Source organism: Lutjanus erythropterus, chromosome 1 (assembly GCF_056507025.1).
Source record: "Lutjanus erythropterus isolate fLutEry1 chromosome 1, fLutEry1.hap2, whole genome shotgun sequence".
Classification (NCBI taxonomy): Eukaryota; Metazoa; Chordata; class Actinopteri; order Lutjaniformes; family Lutjanidae; genus Lutjanus; species Lutjanus erythropterus.
Genome location: NC_139317.1, coordinates 8,134,768 through 8,152,464, shown reverse-complemented (window position 1 = coordinate 8,152,464; position 17,697 = coordinate 8,134,768). Strand labels below are relative to the sequence as shown.

The following is a 17,697-nucleotide window of genomic DNA, read 5'->3' as shown; positions in this document are numbered from 1 at the left end:
GAATACTTAGGATACTTTTGGATACAAGGCACAAAGAATAGCATCACAAGAGCCTTTCTCTTCCTTTTCTTTTGAACTTGAAGGACAAAATTCTCCTGTGGCAAACAATGACGTTCACCAATAATGTATTAGTGCACAGCAACAAAAGAACAAGATGTTCTAACAGCCTTGTTGAAGCCCAGAAAACACTGTGGTTGAAGAAACGTGTTGTCATAAAAGGGGAAAAATGTAGCAGAGGCGATTCTGAGCCACACACTAAAGAGACAATCTTGTCAGCCTTACAAGATTCCCTTCTCGGTTTAGTAGTGTTTGACTTGGCGCCAGTTCCTGGGGTTTCATCTTTGCCAATTAAGCCAATCTAGCGTATTCCAGCAACTAGAAACAGCGCTGTTTGCCAAAGCATTAATGAACTAGATATCAATTTCATTCTTACATTGACTGGGTAACACCCTTCATTGTATTATGAATCACTGTCTGTTCCTGGTGAGTTGCAACATGAAAGTCCATGCATGCATAGCTCTTAGCAATGTTAAGATATTCTCATCAAAGACATCTTGGCTAAATGAACTGGCAGGAGATAAAATGTATATTAATATGTGGGGAATTAGATAAATAGGGGAAAGTTAGAGAGACGGAGACAGAGGGAGGAGGGGGGGGCTCTGAACAGAGAGATAGAGACCCATCATGACAGTCATCACTTTAGCTATTATCCCTAATTCTCTAAGGGAATATCTCAGTAAGGCGGAGTAAATTTGAGGCTGATAAGCAGACAATGAGATTTGCCCGGGCTTTGAGGCAAAGCCATTCCAAGGGCTTGCTTTCACCTACACTAGGTTTGAACTTGACGCATCAAATGGCAGAATACTCACATGGCTCTCTTTGGTGTAGGCTGGATTCTGCTGTGTAGTCGTGTTTTGAAGTGACATACGCAGGTGCTGTGCAAACACGCTGGTGGGTGGCTTGCAATATAGATTCATCGTGTTGCACATGCAAGCGCCTCTGGTCTTTGCAAGGTAAAGATTTGATTCTCTTTTCTTTGCCGTCTGTGTGTCTCTAATTAGCACCCTGATTCAAAACACAAAAAGTTGAAGAGGGAGACATAACTCCTCACATGGACCTCCTCCAGGAAATTCCTTATGGTGTAAAGCTGTGGGCTGTGCAGACAGAACAGTGAACAGTTTTGTTTCACAGAAGAAGATGCAAAATAATGAAATGCATTTTACAGCCAATGCTAGTGGCATGGCTCGAGGGATGCTATGTCTGTTGGCCAGTCAGTCTGTCAGTCCATCCCGTTTGCCCAGACTGAAATATCTCAACAACTATTGGATGGATTGAAATTTTTGTACAGACATTCATGATCTCCAGAGGAGAAAGTCAGTGATGCCCTGACTCTTCTTCTAGTGCCACCATGTGGTTCACATTTTTTTTTTTACTTCTGAGTGAAATGTCTTGACAACGGCTACATTCACATTAAATTTTGGTACTGATATCCATTGTGCCTTGAGGATGATTCCAGACATTGGTGATTCCCTGACTGTTCTTCGAATAGAGTCAGAGAATTACTACTGGCAGGCCAACATTTTCATTTAGCCAGTGAAATATTTCTACATCTACCAGATGGATTGGCACAAAATTTGGCACAGACATTCATGGCTCCTCAATGATGAATCCTAATGACTTTGGTGATCGTCTGACTTTTTCCGTAGCGCCACAATGAGGTTGATATTTGTGATTTTAACTGGAATGTCTTGACAACTAATGAATTGCCCTTTAGGACAAATTATAATAACCATCTTAATTCTTAAAGTTTTCATCCAGTTCCAACATTTTATGAGAAAAAGTGCCAAAGTAGGTCAGGAATTTAAATGTGTAAAACAATAGACGTTTTTTTTCTGTATATATATATTTTTCCCCATTCCTGTCCCTTTTTCATTTAGTTTGACCTTATCAAATGAATGATCTGATTAGCCTACTAATAAAATTATGACCTTTTAATGATCAAACTGGCTTTTGTTGCAGTTCAGACATATAGGTGTTCCACCGACATGTGGTGGTAAGATAAAGAGGTACTTCTCTGTCCAGTCTAGTGTCTGTCACTTAAGTGGTGAGACGGACATTTTGCATTTTTGACATTTTATGCTAGCAACATGAAATGGTAGCTAGTGCTAGCCTCAACTGCTGTATGCTTCTCCGTTGCAGCTGCAGTGAACTGCTAGTGTAAACTGATGGTAAATCTCATGTGAGTGAGGTTGATCAACGGGAATAATTTAAGAAGAAAAGGAACTCAATTGAAGAAATTATTTATTAATGGCTGTTTTCTGTACAGATTGAGGTTAATGAAGGACCACCAATTAAACAGGTCTGCTATATGTACCTGCTAAATATAGCTTACTCTTTTGCGGAGGACATTAGCTTTGATTTGTGGTGACATGGAACCCAACAATTAGTCAAACTGATGGTTAAATCAGCAATTTAATTCAAAGTCTCCTCCGCAGCATAATATACTTCACCACTGTCCATCCATATTCTCGGTATGTTCTAAACTTTTGCTAGCTTCATTTTTTTTTGGCAAAAATGTGACTGTTTGGAACATACTGACCATACAGATGGACAGAGAGGAAACAGATTGTGCTGCAGGACATTTGAAGTTTCTATAGACATTCTGATACATTCATTGTAACAGCTTTGAATCCAAGCTGCTGTCCGCCTGGAAGGAACAAGAGACACCTTTCAAGCCCGACGTCAAGCTGGGAGACCGGGAGATATTCAGATATAGGTTTAGAATTTCATTACTCCTTCGATTCCTTAATGCACAATAAGTAGCACTATGATCACTTAGTGGTCTGCATTTGAAATACATTTAAAATATCTGCAATCACATAAACAAATGAGTCATGAACTGATTCACTTTCTCTGTCAGTTTCTTGTTTGTCTTAGCTATTAACTGGCCTTTAATAGACATTTTAGACTAATTAATATTTTCTGTGTCCCTTGTATGCCATGCAATTGGCTGCATCAGTTTTAGGTAATCGTCTCTCAAGCTGAGATTCAAAAACATTTTTTCTCAATTGTGTTTTGAATCCGATTATGAAATGAGAATCCCGTTTAAGCCCATTTGCAGATTAAACAGTCAGTGTGTTTTTTCAGAAATTTTGAGATAAAACCTGAAAACTTATAAAAGAAAACCTAAAAAATGGAATAAGCATGAAAGATTTAAAGACTACAACTCCAACTGAAAGTCCCATAGATTAGATCCCAGTGAGTGTTGATTTGGTGATTTGCAGGTCAAAAAACGTCTAGACAGAGAGCCTAGAGAGTTTTCTTAGATGTCTGGGTCACACAGAGTCTTTGTTTCCACAGCTTTTCAGTGACTATATTTGGACCCACTTTATATTAAAATACAGCCATTGAAATGCTGTTTAACAACAGTTATGTTATATTTGAAGACACATTTAGTCCCAGATTTTAACCTTAATGCTGAGACACTTTTTGAACTGCAAATCAATACCATGCTTAGTGGGATAATTTTCTTTTTGGCTGAGTGATTACCTTAAACTAATGATCAATCTTCCCTGAATGATTTCACTGTTTTGGCAAACAAAATATAGAGAGGAGATGAAATTCAATAGACCCTTTTCTATTGCTAAACATTATGATGGTTTTTTTTGGGCGAGAGCTCAGGTGGAGGCAGAACAACTCCCCAAACATGTTTGCTAACACCTGCAAGCAAGTTTAGTTTTTGGCTAAAGAAAATACACGGCTTACTACCTGACTGCCAGAGGTGATTTGTGATTGCCTCCATATTTTCCTTTGTTTTGCTCCCAGCTAACACTGGACATCATCATGATGTCGGCAAGTTTTGTTTCTTAACAACGGCTGAAGAAAATACAAGCTTTTCTGAATATGTACGGTCACTCACTGTGACTGCACGCTCACTCAATGGACGGCCTTTCTGCAGTTGCCATGGGGTTGGACGATTGGATGAATATATGTGATTGGCTGAGTCCATTGCCAGTTGTTTTTTTTTTTTTTCTTTTTTGGCAGATTTTTGTCATTTCAATTTACAAAATTAATGGTCTGCACGAGTGACAGCCGCTGCTCTGCCACACACTCAGTGGAACAGAACATACCCAGGACAAGTCAGAGGAAAACTGTAGAGCTGTTGACTATTTTCACATCTAATGTGGTGAATTAAGGATTCATTCCGAACATTGGAAAGACTGACCAAGACATTTTTGATTAATTTTATTTTGTTTCTGTCTGTCGAGTTTAAGTGTATTTTACGAAGTTAACAGGGCACTTCAAGCTTGTTTTAGTTCAGAACAAGAGAGAAACTTGAATACAGAAGGTGGTAGGTGTGAAAATGTGAAACCAGCTAAATTAATTGTCGACTATTTTCATAATCAGTTAATCATTTCAGTCAAGTTTCAGTTCAAGCAAAAATGCTGATACATTTGCTGATTTCAACTTCTTAAATGTGAGGATTTGCTGATTTTCTATGCCATGATAATAAAAGGAGAGTCTTCTCTAATTAAAGATTATTTCGACCAAACCAGAGTTGGTGATTATTTTAACAGGGGAAAGACTGACCAAGATGGTTTTGGTGAGTTTTATTTTGTTGGTTGTATTTTTCTGTTAAATAAAGAAAATAGGTGTGAAAATATTTCCTTTCTTGACAGCAGTGGCAGCTGTTATGCTGTAAAACTTCAATTTTGAAACACAGACAGACTATATTTTTGCTTGGTTACGCGGTCAACTAACTGACTGCCTGGAGTGATTTGTGTTTGCCTCCATTATTTCCTTTGTTTTGCCTCCAGTTAACACTGTGACGTAATCATGATGTTGGCACTAAAAGGGTCTATGAGAGATCAGATCCAAAATGAAATCAGCTATCATCATATATTGAGTCATCACCGGTTGTTTTTTTTTAAATATTTTTATGGCTTATTTCTGTCCTCTTATTTTGCTAAATAAATGGTCTACACAAGTGACCGGTGCTGCTCTGTGATGCTGTCAGATGACAGTACACACCCACTGAGCCGCAGGATGACTGAGAGGAAAACATCCTGTAGTGTCAGCCAATTTAATGTCTGACGAGGTGAATTAAGGATTCATCTTGACAAAACCAGAGTTGGTGATTGTTATAACAGTGGAAAGACTGATCAGAATGGTTTTTCTGAGTTTTATTTTGTTCCTGTCTGTCGATTTTAAATGAAGTCTGTTTCACAGACTTAACGAGGCAATTTAAACCCGTCTTACTTTGGTAAAAGTGAGAAACTTGAGGTGATCGGTTGTATTTTTCTGTGTAATAAGGAAAATACATGTGAGAGCATTTCCTTTCTTGGCATTCTGTGAGCTCACTTTGTTTATTTTGTCACGGCTCACGCACATGTCCCAGCTTTCATCATTTAACCATAGTTGTCTGCTTTTTTGTTTTTTTGACTGGCAGTGGCAGCTGGTATGCAATAAAACTTCAATTTTGGGCCATTACTACTCCGATTCTGGCACCCAACAGTACAACAAGATGACATTTTCCCTCGGTTATGCGGTCTGCTTACTACTCTGAGGTGATCCGTGTTTGCCTCCAGTTTTTCCTTTGTTTTGTCTACAGCTAACACAGTGACGTAATCAGGACATCAGCACTAAAAGGGTCTGTGAGAGATGCGTTTGCTACCGAACTTAATTATTGAGAATGTTTTATCAACTTGGGATCAGATCCAAAATGAATCAAAACACATTACCATGAATAATTCCCATGAAGCACAGCTTTCCTGTAAGCTGTATCAACTGATACTGATATGTCTTGATTTTATGCATATTCCAATACTCTGAAGAAAACTTTAGGGATGGTACAGTGAATCTGTTGTATAAAAACCATAATTGCCTTTAGGACATTGTTTACTGTGATTATGCATTGTTCAGAGCAGTGGGCGGTACTCAGCTGCGCCTCACATCACAGCACCGCACCTATAATCACAGAAAATAATGTTGACTCGAGCACTATTGCTAACTGTATATGTGTAGGTTGTCGGGAATGTGTAGAGGAATCTATAAAGGGCATTATGGCATTTGCAGAAAGAGGCTGGCTGCTGAAGAAGCAGAAACATGGTACCCAGAGCCTGAACATACTCTTTCTATCAGAGGCTCTCACCGGAGTTGATGGCTGGTTGCTGCTGCAGGCCACTACAGACACATAGTACACAACACAGATGGTGAAATAAGGCACCGACGGCTGCAGTCACAACAGTGAATGTGTCATAATGACATTTGGCCATAAGTTATGATTTTTTGCAGGCATCAAACCTGTCACTCTCGATAAGACACGCTCAGTAGTAATGAACAGTGGTGGATCTACATGCACGCACGCGCAGATTCAGCCTCTTCATACATCGCCACGTTAATATTTGTTGATTTAGAAATGCAGTCTTGTGAATGACACAGAGCAGGATTCGCTGAATAATCCCCTTTCTGGTGCACAAAGGCATAACTTAAGCTGCTACAGTGAATACTAAGTCTCTCCAGCCTGGCATGCGTTGGACTCTTTCACACCCAAGCAGTTCAACTCGTTCAGATTGGCCTGTCTCTTGACTCGACACAAACACATGTTTTGTGGAGGTACTACTGGAAAGATACAGAGCGCTATCTATCAAAATGGAGCCGGCTAGAAGTCACTCTAATCTCAGGCTGCATCCCACTCGCTTTATTTATGTCACACAGACACATACTGTACATATACATAGAGAAATGCACACAATCCGTCTGTATTAGCTAAGATAAAGCGGCACGGGGCTGGACGGGCTGCTGCTGTTTTTCACTTTATCCAGACAGAACCTCAGCCGTAATTTATCGCCACTCCCAACACCAATCCTCATATCACACCGAGAAGTATGCAGAAGGCCAAGACGACAATATAAATTGATGAAACAACAAAACAGTGCCCCCGTATAGTAAAGCATATCCCTCAAAAACACTGACTGCCCCCATCAATCGGCAAAAGCATAAGTGCAACGGAGAAGATAGTAATTTGAAAATGAATCAGCATTTTTTGCTGATGACAGGTTGAAACCCGAGGCTTTCAAAAATGGACATTAATCTACCCCCAGAACATCGTTTCAGCAAAGATCTGCTGTAGCTTAACAAACACCATCATTATATAGAGAGGAGGTTTGGGCTTGTCAGAAGGTGACGCCATCATTTACCGAATAAAAGAGAGAAGCTCGACACACCGAGTGAAATATTTCGATCTTCACGTCTGACATGTTGGAACCAGTAGACCTGCAACAATTAGTCAATTAATCGATTAGTCAGGGCCAGATTAAAGCCTCACTGTGCCACGGGGCACCAACATTCAAATGCCTCTCCCCAGGACAATGATCACAAGACATCATCATCATGAGAAATTATAATGTACAGACGCACAAACGTTCAATCTGGCTTTGTTGAACTTATAGAAACATTTACAAATACTAGCAAATTAAAGCTGCAACAATTAATTGATTATTAATCAACTATGAAATTAATTGCCAACTATTTTGATAATCAAATCATTGTTTTTAAGTCATAATAGGATAATTTCAGCCTCTCAAATATGAATATTTTCCATTTCTTTACTCCTCTATAACAATAAACTGAATATTTTAAGGTTGTGGACAAAACGAGACATTTGAGGACGTCACCTTGGGCTTTGTCAAACAGTGATCAACATTTTTCTGGCATTTTATGGACCAAGCAAGTTATCAATTAATCGAAAAAACAATTGTTAGTTGCATCCCTGTTGCAAATACAACACTGTGTTGTTAAGGGTTATGTATGAAAACATATCCTCATCAGCAAAGATCTGCCAAAATACACAACTTTTACTCATAAATACTCCTAAATAAGAAGGAAAATGGCTTGTAAGACCATGTATATATTCTGGTAATGTGCAATTATCTTCTAGCTCGATTTCAGGGAAACTTTGCTACCTCACTCCACGTTTATGCTTCACACCAGGCTGCTACCTGTTCCAACAGGTGAAGAAATGGCTGAGCTGTGGTGTATATGAGCTTTGCTATATATTTTAATTTTAAGTTTTCTGCCTTTTTGACATTTTTCCTCATTTTTTTGTTTTTATTTTATGCCGTGAAGTTGCCCTCTTTCCCTTGTAGTTAGTTAATCTCTGAGAAATTGTGATGGACGTTTTCACTTTTTAGACATTTTACAGATCAACTGATTAATCAAGAAAATAATTAGAAGATTAGTTGCCGCCCTATAATCCAGCTAATATTTGGTATTTTGTTTGCTAAAACAAAATAAAATATTTTGTTTGAAACTTGGCTGCAGCACCACTGAACTGTGGTCCAGGGTGTTAAATTAACTTTATAAAATGTATCTAACTCCACTGACAGGTGAATCTTCAAATTCACCAGCCACTCAATATTATTCTGTATTTCAAATCTACCAGCCTCTTTCATATTGTACCAGATTCTGGCTGGTGGTTGGTACTTACTTCCCACCATGGGTTGACCCATAAGCTGAAGAGTTTAGGAAATGATTTCTGATTCCCGGTTTGACAGAGAAGGTTTTTTTGACATTTGAAACAAGGAAAAAGACTAGAGTTCCAATGAGTAAGTGATTGATCAATTAGTTGATTGAAACAAAATAAATTTCCATCTATTTTGATGATGGATTAATGGTTTCAGTAATTTTTCAAGCAAAATCAACAAACCTTTGCTGGTTCCAACTTCTTAAATGTGAGGATGTGCTGCTTTTCTTTTTTTTTTTTTATTTCTGATAATAAATGAAGAGTCTTTGAGTTTGGTTGGTTGGACTTTGTGCTCAGGGAAATTGGAAACATTTTACAGACTAAACAATTAACTGATTAATTGTGAAAATAATAAATTATAGACTTATTTGGGCCTCATGCAAGAACCGCTCAGATTCGTTCTTATGTGGTCTGTACAAGTGATTTAGGAGAACTTTCTCTATGATTGCATGTTTCATTAGTTTGAAGATATTTTTAGTTTGAAAATTACTTTATAATTATGTTGACACTATCTTGTTTGACTGCCTTTTGATTTATAATATAATTCTAGAATTATCCATGTAGCCTAATGATATTATTGCTAATGTAAATAGCAGATTACTGTCAGGTCGAATCTTCACATGCGTGTTGATGCAAGCTTCTGTTCAGGAGAACATCCTCCATTGCAACATCATATACAGCTATTATTGGATGTATTTTTCATCCATTGCTGTGAATGACACTTCCCCTTGACCCCCCTGCTCCCGTTGCAGTCATCAGTGTCCTTGCTGTGGCAAGACTTTTTTTTCTTTTAAAGCTATTTCCATATCGAACCATTTTTTTCTTTATTTCAGTGACAATATGAGCCTCAGGTGGCTTTAACAGCACTTGTTCTTCCTGTTTCCTGGCTTTAGCAGGTCTCTTAATTCCACTGCTGACGCTCTTAAAATTACATACTTTCCTTTATGGATATTTGAAAGCAGGACTTCAATCTCCGAACTCCTCAAGTTCTTCTTTTTACTCTTTGAGGACTGAACTCTTCCTGACAAATGGAGCAGAGCACGTGGCCTTATATAGGATTATTGGTGCATTAATTATGCAGTCTCACATGTGCAGTCAGATACACACAGGTGGATCATTTACACAGTTATTTGAAATTATGAGCATGTGCTGAATCTGATATGGCAGGTTTGTATGAAAAAAAGAAGAAGAAAATCTTAAGATAAGAATACAAAACTGTCCCATTGTTTCAGCACCAGTGAATCATACATGTCTTCAGCTAATTTCAGTACCATCGTAGCCTGGCACTGAACTAGAGATGGAAAAATGAATCAATTGTTAATCAATTATAAAATTATTTACTGACTATTTTCATAATCGATTAATCAGTTTGAGTATTTTTTCAAGAAAAGCAGTCAAAATTCATTTTCTAGTTCCACCCGCTTAAATGTGAGGATTTACTGCTTTTCTCTGTCATTTCTTATTGTAAATGAGTATTTTAAGTTTCGGACTGTTGATGATGAGTGTTTTCACAATTTTTGATATTTTGTGGAAACATTGGGAAAAAAATAATTATGACATGTTGTTGTTGTTACTTACAATGCCAGGAACCAGATACTTGATATTTTGCTCGATAAAACTTTTTCGTAATTTCATAATTTTTTTCTTGATTAATCAATTATCGACTAATTGTTTCACCACCAAACGAATCATACTGGTCTTCAGCTAATGTCAGTACCATGAAAGCCTGACACTGAACTACAGATGGAACAATTAATCAACTGTTAACCGATTATAAAATTACTCATAGTCTATTTTCATAATCGATTAACTGGTTTGAGTAATTCTTTAAGAAAAGTCAAAATTCTCTGTTTCCAGCCTCTTAAAAGTGAATATTTTCTGGTTTCTTTACCTCCCTGTGACAGTAAAATGAATAATGTCTCAAATGCTGACAGCCCACATCCCATCTTGGGTTTTTGGAAACACTGATTGACATTTTTACAATCTTCTGACATTTTATAGACTTAAACAATTAATTGATTAATTGAAAATGAAAGTAATCGCTAGTTGCAGCTGTACACTGAGCACACTGGAACCAGTTCTTTAGATCAGATTGTGACTTGACTGCAGCACCACTGAACTGTGATTTTGTGGTTCAGGTTGGGAAATTCACTTTTTAAAATGTGAATCTGAATGTTCAAATTCACCAACCACTGAATAATAGATCATTATGCTGTGTCTGAAATCTAGCAGCCACTTTCATATTTCAGCAGGTTTTGGCTGGTGGCTGGTGCTAATTTCCCTCCCTGCAGTTGACCCATAACCTGAGGGGTTTTAGGAAATAAATTATAAATCCCAGTTTGACTGAGAAGGTTTTTTTGGCATTTGAAAAGGGGTAAAACGTTAGAGCTGCAACGATTAGTCAATTAATGGATAAGTCGGTCAAAACAAACTATTTTGATAATTGATTGATTGTTTCATTCATTTTCCAAGAAACGATGTCAAACATTGGCTGATTCCACCCTCTTAATTGTGAGGATTTTCTGCTTTTCTTTGTCATTTATGACACTAGATGAAGAGTCTTTGAGTTTTGGACTGTTGGTTTGACAAAAGAAGTCATTTGAAGATGTCACTTTGGGTTCTGGGAAACTGTGATGAGCATTCACAAGTTTTTGACGTTTTAAAGACAAAACAATCTAGAAAATATTTAGCTCCTTTATTGATAACGAAAATTAGTTTTAGATGCAGACCCAGGAACCAGATTTTTTTTTAAATTCTCAATTTTTATTAATTAATCAATTATCAATTATCAACTAATTGTTTCAGCACCAAATGAATCTGTCATGTCTTCAGCTAATTTCAGTACTGTCATACCCTGACACCAAACTAGAACTACAACAATTAATCGGTTAGTCATTTATTAATCGTTTTTTATCAAATTATTCACCAAAAATGTTGATAATTACCATTAATTGGTAATATTTTAAAGACCAAAAACAATGTAAATACTTGTAGGTGTAAATATTTTCTGTTTTTGTTATCCCTTTATGACAGTAAAACAAATATCTTCGGGTGGTCAAGAAGAGAACATCATCTTGAGCTTTTTTCTTTTTTTCTGATATTTTATAGACAATAAAACAACTAATCGATTAATCAAAACTGAAGATAATCGCTAGTTGCAGCCTTACAGTTAACATAATAGAATTTAAAGTAACCAAGATCAAGTTTTCAGATGAGGTTGTGACTCGACTGCAGCACCACTGAACTGTGATTCTGTGGTTCAGGGTAGGAAATTATTATTATTATTTTTTTAAATGTGAACCTGAATGTTCAGATTCGCCAACCGCTGAATAATAAATCATTATTCTGTCTGAAATCTAGCAGCCACTTTCATATTTCAGCAGGTTTTGGCTGGTGGCTGGTGCTAATATGCCACCCTGGGTTGACCCATAACCGGAGGAGTTTAGGAAATTAATTATGAATCCCACTTTGACTGAAAAGGTCATTTGACATCTGCAAAAAGGGAAAAAAAGACATGCAGTTAATTCTACACAGGTGTGTGAAGGGTCCTTAAAACTACTCAGTGATTAACATCCCACCATGCTCAGTGTTGTGTGTAAAAACCCTGGGCAGACACAGTTGCTCATTATTTTGGCTCCTGTGGCTCAAAGAAGCAATCTGTGACTTTTATAGAGGGCTGATTGTTGGAGTGCATTGTGCTCGAGCTTCTCTGATGTACATTGTTGACTTAATGATGTTTGATGATAAGAAAACACAGCTAAGGTGATGATGGCGTGAAAATAAAACGACATAACCACCTGGGAAGAAGAGGCACATATAGTCCTTGACTGTGATGTTTGTGCATTATTTCCAGATGCAAGGGGGGACAAAAGCAGAGACGGCACTGTAAATAAACTCACTACAAATGTGTGTGTGTGTGTGAGTAGTAAGGAGGCAGCTTGTCACAAGAAATTTAGGAAGCAGTATGATGGTGGAATTACATCGCAAGCCCTTATAATACGTGAATTACCTCTTTTACGTAGCAGGTTGTGCCAGAACAAAAGCAGCGGTTTACTGAGGAGGAAAAAACCTGGATGGTTAGATGAGTCATCGTTCACCCTGTTCTGAACCAGTGGTTGACTACATGTGTGTCACGCATGAGAAGAAATCTATTCGGCCCAAGTGCTTATTTCCCACAGTGAAGGCTTCTGTCAGGGCTGTTCTGGTTAGTGGTGCTGGCATGGTTTACATCCATTCGGTCCCTCAGCAGGCAGGTAAATGCCAAAACCTACAACGGCTGTCAGGGCGAACACATTTCTTATGCTGTGCCGTTTCTGTCCTGATGACTGAAGAATATTACAAGGCGACAAAACCACGGGGCATAACAGGTCCCTGAGTTGTTTCATGTTTACCACCCTGGCAGTAATGGTCACCAGCTCTCAGCCAGGCAGAGCAGCACATTTATTCTAGAAACAATATTTCTGACCACCTTTAAAGTCCAAATGAAAAACAATCTAATTTCTCCAGTTGACTTTCAGGTTTTTTTCACTCAGTGTAGCAGCTCAGGTGGCTCATAGTGACCCAATGCCCTATTGAGACACTTATTGGTGTGTGGCCTTAATATGAGCAGTTAGCAGCCTATTACAGTGCACTGAAATAACCCAGACCTGAACCTGATGTTAATACCAATTTAAAATTTAAAGGTAGAATGAGTAGGATTGGTCCAAGATGTTTGTAAATGCACCAGAAAGATACAAGGATGTCAGATACCTACATTTTGGGTTAGCAAAGCGTCCTAAACACAGCAAAGTAATAAGAGTAACAAGGAAATGCAGGGCAGGGTCTTTGCAGATACAGCCCCATCACACATAAGTGATAATTGAAAGGCATTACGTTTATATATAGATAGCTATCTAGATTGTTTTTAGGAAAATGCTGCGTATTATACATTTTATTATTATTAAGAACAGCTGAAAATGTATTGTGAAGGAGAAAGTAACTAGAGAATGCAATATACTGTATATTATACAATAAACTAAACACTTTTGTTTTTGCCCCCATTTTTCATGCTTTGAGGTAAAAGATCTTAAACTTCTTCTGTGCACACAAACGGTTTATTTGTTCACAGATTTGTTAAAATCTGTATTACTGGGCACTTCTACCGTCAGCTATTGGTTTTTATAAAGAGTACGCTCTAGACCTGCTCTGTATGAAAAGCGCCCTGAGATAACTGTTATGATTTGGTGCTATACAAATAAAATTGAATTGAGTTCTCCTTTGTCAAGATAATCCATCCACCTGACAGGTGTGGCATGCAGAGATGCCCATTTAACAGCTTGATTGCTGCACAGGTGGGTCTTGGACTAGTCACAAAAAAAGGACACTATAAAATGTGCTGTTTGAGACATTTATTAGACACTGAACTATGGCTATTTCACATAGGGCTACAGCCAGGATTTTTTTCCCAGGAGGGCAAAGTCATGACTCACCCTACTCTGCCTCTGATTGGCTTCATAGGTTTGGTTAGGTCTCGGCATAACAAGTGATTGGTTAGGATAAAGGGCCATCCACACTATATGAATAACTTTATATTGTTTTAAAAATCATTCTAACTCAAGTGGATGTCAGGACTTTGCCGTCTTGTGGGGAAAAAATCTATTTCTAGACCTACGTGAAATAGCCAACAGAACTGCAACAGTTTATCGAACAATCGATTAGTTGTCAATGATTCAATTAATTTTGATCATCAATGAATTGGTTTGAATAACCCTGATTCCTGCTCCTAAAATTTTAATATTTTCTGGTTTCTTTAGTCCTCTGTGACAGTAATCTAAATATTGTTGGGTTGTGGGCAAAATTGCTTTTTTGAGAACAACATTGTAGGTTTTTGGAATCACTGATCAACATTTTTCACCATTTTAGGACATTTTATATCTAATTGCCAATGTTCAGTGCCAACAAATGTATTTTTTTCAAGATAAAACTGCACATTATAGTGTGTCCTTCTATTGAGACCAGTCCAAGACCCACCTGTGCAGTAATCATGCTGTTTAATCAGCATGTCTGTACGCCACACCTGTCAGGTGGATGGATTATCTTGGCAACTAACACAAATTTTAAAAGATTTGTGGACACAGTTTGAGAGAAATAAACCTTTTTTGTGCGTACAGAAGACGTCTTAAACCTTTTGCTTAAACTCATGAAAAAAGGGAGCAAAAACAAAACTGCTGCATTCATATTTTCTGAGCATGTATCATGGCGTGCACTAAATTTAATACATTTTCATACTTCAGATTGCCATTTTTAGCTGGGTTTTCAGACATTTTAAAGAACCCATTGAGAAATGAATACTCTGATGTGTAACAGGCACTAACCTTCCTACTATTAACAGAACCTTTTGCTGAAAGTCTATGCAGCATTTACAAATTCACAGATTCAGCTCACCATTTAATCATCAAACGGTAAAGCGACCTATAGATGAAGCATTATGGATTGGCTTTTCTTATATATACATGCAAACATTGTTGCAACCAACCCCAAATGACAGAGCCATTCTTAAACACTCTGACTGTGTCCTTCATTTTACAGGCAGGTTGTAAAACCGCCAGATGCGAGTATGAAAGCGAGACACTTGAGGACGAAGCCGCTTCAGGTTTTAAGTGGAATGCTTTTGGCTGCAGCAGCACCAGCAATTTCAGATGTGATGTCTGCTCCAAATGCAGCTCCCCTCTCTCTACCCGTTTCAGCCAACACACAAGTATTTTCAGCATCAGGGGCATTTTCAGCACCTCCCACTGATGGACAGCTCCTATTCAAAAGAAGAAAAGGGCTGTATTACCAAAGCAGCAGCGGCAGCAACAACTGTAGGACTAGTTGACAGTTTAAAATTTAAAATGCAGCCTGTACTTCTGGTTGGGGGGGAGAAATGACAACCTCGTTTCTGTGTGTCATCCACGGGTGGCTTTGCTGGGGTGTTTTTGTGCAGACGTATTGGGTCACTGGTGCTCGAGGTGTGTGCATGAACAGAATGCTGTAAAATAAAGCTTGACCTGAGGCTTCTGCTTCGCCACATTCCAACTCAAAGCGCCCTTCCTGTGGGCCAGCCTGCCCACCTGGCCAATCCGGCGCTCTTTTTGCTGCAAACGTGTGTATGCTGAGAATACCTGAACTGAATTTGAATTACCATATGACGTAGGCCTTTTTCTAGCAGTAATGTCCTGCTGGCAACAGGGACTACCACAGACCATACAGCCTCCACCGAGCGCTCAAACACACAATTTGTTGCACCAGCTACCCCCTCGACACGCACACACACACACACACACACACACACACACACACACACACACCTCCTCACCCCCCATCTATCTTTATCTCCATCTAGATATACATCTCTCTCTCACACACACGAAAGAGGATGCGACAGCTGCCTATAGAGATGGAAAAGGGCAAATCAGAAAATAAAAAAAACTATATTTCTATACGTTGAAGTGTTTGAGCCAACCACAAATCTCGGCTCAAACGCCGATGAATAGTCCATCTATACACCAGCAAATCATGCCGAATAGGGGCTGAAATCAATAAAGATACTCACGCATTTTCTCGAATAAATGAAATCGGGGTTGAGAGCAGCAGTGGAGGAAAAATCAGCAGGGCCCCGGTCCCCGTTTTCAAGATTTGCAGTGCGACCGAGGCACAAATCTCCATGTGAAAGGGCTTCGGAGGGCGCTGCTGCAGTCCGCGTCTCTTCTCTTCTCTCTCGATCACAAGTCAAAGACGCTCGCCTGCGAAAAATGCCAAACATTCAGAAAGAAGAGTTGCGTGGATCTGCGGTGCGGCCACCATTCCCTCGGATTGTGATGAGCGCTGATGGGGGGGAGAAAAAAAAGCCCCTGAAGAGGAGCAGCAGCAGCAGCAGCAGTAACCCGCCTGGACTTGAAGATATTCCTCTTGGACTGAGGAGGAGGAAATCCTGCAGAGTTTTTGACGGGGGGATCAAGTCTGTATAGGCCCCTCCAAAAGCAGTCACAGTCCAGATTTGACTCCCACCGGTGGTTTCCTCTTGGTCAAATAAATCAAATTTCCCCGGAAAATAAAATAAAATACACCAAAAGTGGGCTGATTCTGTGGGATTCAGGCTGCTTCTCCTGCGCGGATCATTTTCTCCAAAGAAACGAAAGAGCTCACATGACAATTAACAATTATTTAAAGCATTGTTGATAAGGTCAGTGCAGAAAGGGGTGCAGAAGCGTCCTACAAAAAACCCTGAGAACGCCTATTGGATAAAATTAAGGATATCCGTCCCACTGCAACCATCACACGCGTCGCATCAGGACAAATGGGTTGCCATAGGCTGCTCTAAAATCGCACAGCATATGGCATACAGTGTTTTTCTATCAAGAAGAGCGACAAGAATCCACGGGATGCTGTTTTTACCCCCCCTCCAAAAAGCAATCCGGTGTATTGATTACATAAGCGCAGCTATTAGTAATAATTCCGCTTGTCAGAGGGAGAGTGTGTCCGATCCGGGTGGTGTGGCAGCAGCAGCATCATCCGTGTGTTGCAAATAAAGCGGGTTTTTTTTTTCTCTCGCCACCGGCTCCTAATGGTTCCCCCGCTCGCTGCAGTCCATGACTTGAATAGCGAGCACGTTGAAATCTCCAGGCACAGATCTGTGTGTGCGTGTATGCGAGTCACGCGCGCGCGTGTGTGTGTGTCTAAGTGTAGGTGAGTGCGCGCATGTGTAGGCGTGAGCGTGTTCCTGTATCGCCCAGGGACCACTTTAACTTTGACCACTTTGCCTGCGCGTCCATCCGCCCATTTAAATCACCCAGCGGTCGTTAATTATCAGGGATCAATAGCATTAACGCATAAAGCCCAGATCTGATGTCTCTGAGCATGTGTGTGTGTGCGTGCGTGCGCGTGCGTGCGTATGATTCAATTGTTGATGAGGTATGGTTGCCACCTACAGGCGTTAGTCTCTATCCAGTCATCCAAAACGGACCATTTCCACACAGTCTGCATCCACAAATAAATTCACATTCAACAGATTCAACATGTAGAGGCTTATCAGTCCTCCTCCACATTAAAAGCGCAGATAGGGGAGACTAGGGACTGTTGCAACAGTCTTTGCATTTCTCTCAGTTACTCAGAGACTATTTGGACTGAACCAACAAAATCTTTATGTACTGAAC

General features: G+C 39.3%; 1 protein-coding gene across 1 annotated transcript in view; it reads right to left on the bottom strand.

The window, feature by feature from the left end:
- lrrc4cb (leucine rich repeat containing 4C, genome duplicate b) overlaps positions 1-17,121 on the bottom strand; it is a 66,598-nt gene extending 49,477 nt beyond the window's left edge. Inside the window, exon 1 of the mRNA XM_084733416.1 lies at positions 16,098-17,121. The gene's annotated coding sequence lies outside the window, so the exon portion shown is untranslated. The remainder of the gene's footprint in view (positions 1-16,097) is intronic.
- Positions 17,122-17,697: the final 576 nt, after the last annotated feature.